The sequence below is a fragment of the Amaranthus tricolor genome, chromosome 3 (assembly GCF_026212465.1).
Source record: "Amaranthus tricolor cultivar Red isolate AtriRed21 chromosome 3, ASM2621246v1, whole genome shotgun sequence".
Taxonomy (NCBI): Eukaryota; Viridiplantae; Streptophyta; class Magnoliopsida; order Caryophyllales; family Amaranthaceae; genus Amaranthus; species Amaranthus tricolor.
Window position 1 is genome coordinate 1,465,614 of NC_080049.1, and position 7,524 is coordinate 1,473,137.

A 7,524-nucleotide genomic window follows, 5' to 3' on the forward strand; every position below is an offset into this window, starting at 1 on the left:
TTTTATTTTAATTGTTGACGACGAGGTTCGTAATCGCCATGTCGTCGCTAATTTTTTTGTTTTATATTTTAATTTTTTTTTAAATATAGGCGACGGTAGTGGTGGAAGCCCTTTGGTCGCCAATTATAGTATAGTTTTTTTTTTATTTTAATCTGTGGCGAGGGTTATTTAGTAATCGCCGTCTCGTCGCAATTGTTCATCCGTATTTTTTGAATTTGAAAAATGGCGATGGGTTTGTAATCACCGTGTTGTTGCCATATTTTGTATAAATAAGACGCAGAATTGTTGTGCATTGTATATTTCGAAAACTAAAGAATTATGAGAGGTTAGTGATTTTCTTATTCTAGTATGTAGCTTGTTTTTTTATCTTTACATGAGTTGTTTTATTTATTTTTATTATTTATATTTAATTTTTATTTTCATTGATTTGATTTAATTTTATTATTTAATTAGTACATATTTTATTTCCTTTGTTAGTTAGATGAGTTTTTTATATTTTTATATTTATATTTTTATTTTCATTAATTTTCTTTAATAATTGTTATTAGAATAATTATACTATTATCATATATTGTTATTTTCATGAATTGTTTTATATATTTTTATAGTCATTAACTTACTTACTAATTAATTGAATAATTATTTTATTATATTATATATAGGTGTTAAAAATGAATTTTAGGCAAGAAAGAAGTTGGATGTACAACCGACGAAAAAATGAAAGGTTTAGTTTAAGATTTATGAGATGGTTGGAAGAGTTTTTAGATTTTGCTCATACAAATAGCATGAGTTTTGAGATTAGATGTCATTGTAAAAAGTGTAAAAATTGTTGTTATAAGGAACCAGATGAAATAAGAGAACATCTAATGAGAAGGGGGTTTGTTGAAAATTACTATGAGTGGGAATATCATCAAAATACAGAGTTAGGAACAACATCTGATGTTGTAGCGATAGTGGGAGAACAATCGTCAAGCAATCCAAATTCATACTCACAGATGGTGCATGATGCAGTAGCTAGTGTATTTCCAGACACTTACCATCAGTTTATTCCCTCTTAGTATGATGTAGTATCAGTAGATAATGAACCACTGGTACACGTTGACGAATATCCAAACCCTCAGTGTCGACAGTTCTTTGAAATGTTAAATTCTGTAAATAGTCCTTTATTTGAAGATTGTAAAAATCACACCAAGATGTCTATTATTGGTCGACTTACAAACCTGAAGACAGACTATCGTTTCACTGAGAGGTGTTACGACGATATTTGTGCTATTGTGAACGAAGTGTTACCAGAAGAGAATATGATGGTAAACAACTTCTATGAAACGAAAAAACAAATAGCTGCCCTTGGATTACCTATTGAGAAGATAAATTGTTGTCCTAACGGATGTATGATATATTGGGGGAATAATGCGAATGCAACTTGCTGTTATATTTGTGAAACTTCTAGATGGAGAAGAAACAGTAAAGGTGATAAGGTTTCGCGGAAACAATTTCATTATTTCCCCTGGGCCCCAGAGTACAAAGATTGTATGCTTCAAAGGCAACAACTAGGCATATGAGGTGGTATGCAGAGCACCGCACTAAAGATGGAGAGTTGATACATTCGTCCAATGCTGAAGCGTGGTTGACATTTAACGACATGCATCCAGACTTTGCAATGGAGACTCGAAACGTGCGGCTTGGTCTGTGTACAGATGGTATTAACCCCTTTTTGAAATTCATTCAATCGCATCTCAATTTGTATTAACCCCCTCCTCCACCTCCTCCAAATTAATAATTAAATATAGACCCACTTTTTGTGACTTTGTAAATAAACTTTTATTTTATATATAATATGTCCGAATTCTTTATTTTTATTTTATTTGTTTTATTTTTATTTATTTGCAATGGTGGTCGCCCATTACAGGCGACGATGTGGCTAGGAACTGGGTGTCGCCCAGCAGGCGACGGGACAGTAGTCGCCAGGTGGTCGCCAAACTGGTGAGGTTGGCGAGGAGACTATTCGTCGCCATGTCAGACTGCTTTTGGCGACGACTCTTCGTCGCCAGGTGGTCGCCCCTTGATATCTGAAAATTTGGTGAGGGTATGGCGTCCACTTTTAATTTAGCAAAGAACGAAAATACGACAAACCTCATTTCCGTCGCCAACGCGTAGCCCGACCCACTTTTTGACGATTTAGCTATCAAAGGGCGACTGTATTGTGGCAATTTTTTAATTCTTTTGTAGACGTATGTGTACAAAAACTAATGCTAAATTAAGCTTGGATTTAATTCAAAAAATTCGGATCACCATCAATTAAAAGTTGATCCTTGAACTTGTCATCTTTTTATTGGCAAATCTAAATTAAGCGTGCAATTATTAATATTGATTATTTCCCCTGATTTTCTCTCGTTATTTGCGTGAATAAACAATTTCTCCAAACTTTGAAATCTTAGCATAATTAGACCTATTTTCTCTATATTTCATTTTTTTTCTTCCACTTTTTATTAATATAATCTCTCTTTTTTTATGTAAATCAAAATAATGGGTTATTGTTTGTGATAATCAAGCTATTTTTAAAATATTAATATTTTTTTGTGAATACAAGTAATTGGTGACGGATGTAATGAAAATAATATATTTAGCGTCAAAATCAAATAATTTATTTTTGCTATTAATTTGAAAGAAGATGGAAGAAGCAAGTGATCCAATATCATCTTCGGTTCCGGCGAGTGAAGTCGGAGAAGATCAAAACCCATCGTTGAATACACAACCAACTGAGGATGAAATAAGATGGTTTTATCAAGAGGCGCGTGTAGAAAAGTGTATAAAATCAGAATATTAGCATGAAATAAGAATATTAGTTTTATTGTAATTATTCTTGTTGCCTTAATTAGTTTGCCTAATTGTGTATTTATAGAGGCATTGTAATTATTCCAAATGAATAAAAAACGAGTATTCACTTAAATCCCTTATTCCGCTATTTTAATTCTTTTCGGCGCACTTCATATTCGAGTTAAATAGCCTATTTAATAATTTAGAAATTACAATCTTAAAATTTAGCACTTTTACGATTTATAATTTTAATGTTTATTTTTTGCGAATCACAGTCATCAAAAAATCATAGTCTACAACATTCATGCCGAATCACATATAATCCCGATCATTTTGGTGGTCGGAATTTTAGGTAAAGTGGTCGGAATTATGTGATTTGGCCTTAATGCTATAGATTTTGATACTTTGGTGTTTGTAATTTGCAAAAATTAAATACTAAAGTTGTAATTTGCAAAACTTCAAAACTTTAAAACTGTAATTCGCAAATTATTCTTATATATATTATGAGAATATAAACTCCTTATTTGAGGTCGTCTCACTGAAAACTGGTGTCTCACAAGAGTAGTGCACAAGTTTTTTAATGAATAGATTGAAGATGAAATTTTGTTAGTTTGGTCTTGTTGAATAGTTTTTTATAATATAATTTATAATGTTTTTTATGATTCGTAATTTTAGACAAAATGAAAAGTTTAAAATAAGATGCGAGTCTTATATATGAAGCTATCCATCAAACATGCAATTTTATATCTTTAAAAAAAATAAATAGTTTATATTTTAGTGAAGTATATAGACTCTAATCCTATGATTGATGATAGAATTAATGTTTATCCATTGAATTTCTTAGGTTTATTTCATATTCACAATTGTAAAATTACTCTTATATGCAAAGAAATTACGTACTCTATTATTTAATTGATTTTCAAATATCTAAAATTCTCTTTATAAATACAAAGAAATTATATACTTCATGATCTCTAATGGTTCGGTTAATTAATAAATAAATTATTTTATTTTCATGTGAAGTTGTTGCTAGTATGATTAATTTGTGTATTATACGGCCATTATACCATACCATAAAATTATACACAGTAAATTCCCTGACGATAGTAGTTCGAATATATATAAAATACATAAATTATAAAGACTCAACTCTCTTAAATTATTATAATTCAAAACACATATTAATTAAACAAATAAATTAAGTAATTACATTTAGTTGTTTAAGTCAGTCTAAAATCATATTGGATTTAAATTTAATAATTGATATATATATTTAAGTTCGAATTATTGGAATATGCTTAAATAACTTAAGTTAATCTTATGGTTAAATTTATAGGTCTTGAAATACGTTTAAATGTCTTGAAGATAATTACGTTTATGATAAGGTTATTTTCGTAATTATATTTGAAATATTTTAATATGTCAAGGTTCATTAAAATTATATTTGAAATATTTTAATAGGTTAAAATATTAAAATTAAGTTTGAATATAATATTACACGGTTTGTTATTAACGTTTGAATATTTTATTTTGAATTTAAATTATGTGCTTAAAATAGTTGATGATTAAATATTCATAGTACAAGCTAAACACGTTTTGTTATTATTAGTACACGTTAATATTTGAATTTAAGTTAGTTGTTATGATAATTAAAGAGTTTCCTATGAATAAGATGTTATTTAAATTGATACTAAAAATAGAAAATGACTATTTAAATTAATGCTTAAAATAGGAATTAATTTGAACAAGTATTTACATGTTGATTAATCTGGTTTTGCTTAGTTTTCAATCTCTTGTATGAATTCTAACGTGGCAGCACAATATTGGTTATTAAAAACAAATTATAGCAACAATGACGAAAATATATGAGTTGTCAGTACACGTCAGTTTGAAATAAAGCTTAAGGTCTTGAAGACTGGCACATAATATCCAGATCAACAAAATTAACGGATGAAGCTTTCTTGCTCTTCAAGGATGTGTTGAGGCGTAACACCTATAAATACAAGGCTTTATTTCAGAATTAATGATGCACCTCTTCTTTATAACTTTCTCTCTTGTAATAAGATCTAATATTCTCTAAGTATTAAAAAAGAGTTGTAATTCTTAGTTTATCTAGCTCTTACAATTTTAAGTGTTAAAAAAGAGTTAGATTATTTCATAGATTGGGATTTGCTTTTATTAAAGGGACTTGTAAGACGTTTCTTCAAGGGGAAGAACGTGGTGAGAGAAGATAGTGAGATCTTCTAGTTTGTCTTAAAGTCGGATTAATAAAAGGCGTTGAATTCTTACGGGTTGAAAGAGAACCCATAAGCGGGGAGTAGGTTGTTTAGAACCGAACCTCGTTAACATATCGTGTGTTATTCTTTAAAGTTTATTTTCCGTACATACGTTATAGTTTTACATATTGACTTAAAACTATTCCAGAAAACTGTTTTGAAAGGTCACTCAATCTCTTGAGATAATCTTGCAGACAAAAATTTTAAACGGCTATACTCTCTATTCACCCCCCCTCTAAAGAGTATTCGACCTCCTATCAACATTCAAATTATACTATCATACTCGGTAAATTTGTTTATGATTATTAATGGAAATTGCTAAAGATCGCCACTCTTTTTATTTTATCGCCAACCCTATATGAATAAAATGACGAAAATGCCCCTAGACTTAAAATTTGTTAAACACACTTCAATCTCACTTAATAACACTTTTATCACTCTAAAAACATTAAACACACTTCAATCCCGAACACTTTTATCGCCACCCTGTATATATTGAATTTCCGAGATCGCCCCTGCATAATATACGAACTCAAACACGGTAACATCTCTCTAAAAACGCTCTCTCAGTTAAAACAAGTTAAAAGTTGGAATCGATTTACAATGGCTAACCAAAGCGACTATGAATCCGATTCGATACATACTTTAATCGATTCGAATGGTTATTTAAAAAAAAAATTGGAGTCGCAAAAAAACGTGCGATTGGACCACGGTTGAGTCGCACGTTTTGTGCGACTCAGCCACGGTTTGGTCGCGTGCGACTGAATTTTTATTTATTTATTTATTTTATTTATCTTTTTTATTTAAATTACTTTTTATTTTCTAATTATTTAATATATGTTGTAATAAATTATTTTATTTTATAATTTACATTATTATTATTTAAATTATTTAAATATTTTTATTTTTTATTTTAATTATTCTAGTAACTTATAATTTATGTTGTAGTAATTTATCTATATTATTTTTTATTTTATTATTATTAGAATTATTTTATTTTATATACATTTTTAATTTAGTTGAAATTTTTATTATTAAACTAAATTATATTTTTATTTAATATGGAATATTTTTATTATTAATGTTTCTTTATATAATATTTTATTAACCTAATCTATGTTTTATTTCATATTTTAAATTTGCAGGACTTTGAAAACTTAGGGGACTTTGAAAACGTGCGACTGAGCTGCGGCAGAGTCGCGTGCGACTCCCCCTTTTTATTGTTTTATTATTTTTTAAATTAAATTCGTTTAGAAATTACCTCGAATTATTGCTTGTGTTTTGAATTTCTTAGTTTTAGCTCCACAAATTTTATGTTTTAATTTAGTGTTTTTAGAGTGATAAAGGTGTTATTTAGTGAGGTTGGAGTATATATAAGAAATTTTAAGTCTAAGGGCAATATCGTCAATTTATTAAAATAGGGATGGTGATAAAATAGAAAGGGTTGTGAAGTTTAAGATTGTGTAATTAATTTTGGATATTATATATAATTGACATTTTATTGTGCTAAAGCAATGGAGAAGAGAATTAGTATTTTCTATAGGTGTAAGAATACTAGAGTGAAAGAGAATATCTTAAACCACTAAGTTAACCAACATTTCTTAGTATTTATTAGAGTTAAATTGAACTTATTAGAACTTATTTAAACTTATTAGACTTAGAAATAAGTCTAATAATATATTTGTAATCTATGCTTAGGGTTGACCAATAATGCTAATTATCGAATTTATGAAGTATTGAATTTATGCATTGACAAACGTACAAAAAACAAATTAGACATTTGAAATTAGACAAAGGGAGCATTATGCATGAAAATTTAATTATAAAATGATAAATAGTCTGAATTATTTTCACTATTCACAAGGTCAAAGACTTTTCCTTTTATCTTTATGATAAAAATTCAATTCTCATCGGTTATTGCCTACCACATAAATTACAATTTATGTTAAATTGTGAATTATATTATTTTGGTTGCCTCAGTTTCTTGATGATGACAACAAATATTATATGGAGATCAATTACACATTCGACATTCAAAAAGAGTGGCCATCCACTGCCTAATCATGAATGAATGAATTAGGAAAAAAGGGAGGATATAGAATTAATATTTGAATAGGGAGCAATTTTTTATTTAATAAATGCTTGCTATTACTCAAAAGCACTGCCAATTATTTTGTAAATGTTTTGTTGTTGTTAAAATTTGATTTATGTAATTCTTATTCAAGTTAGCCTTTTGTTATTATTTATCTCTATTTTTTATTTTATTTAATGGAATTTATGAGGAATTATCTGTATATTAAAACTAAGTATATTTTTATGCTTTATAGACATCTCGTGAAATGAAATGTTTCTTTCTTAGATAGATTATCACATTCACCCATTTGGCACACATTTATATTTTTTTATAGAAAAGAAATGTTATTATCACAAA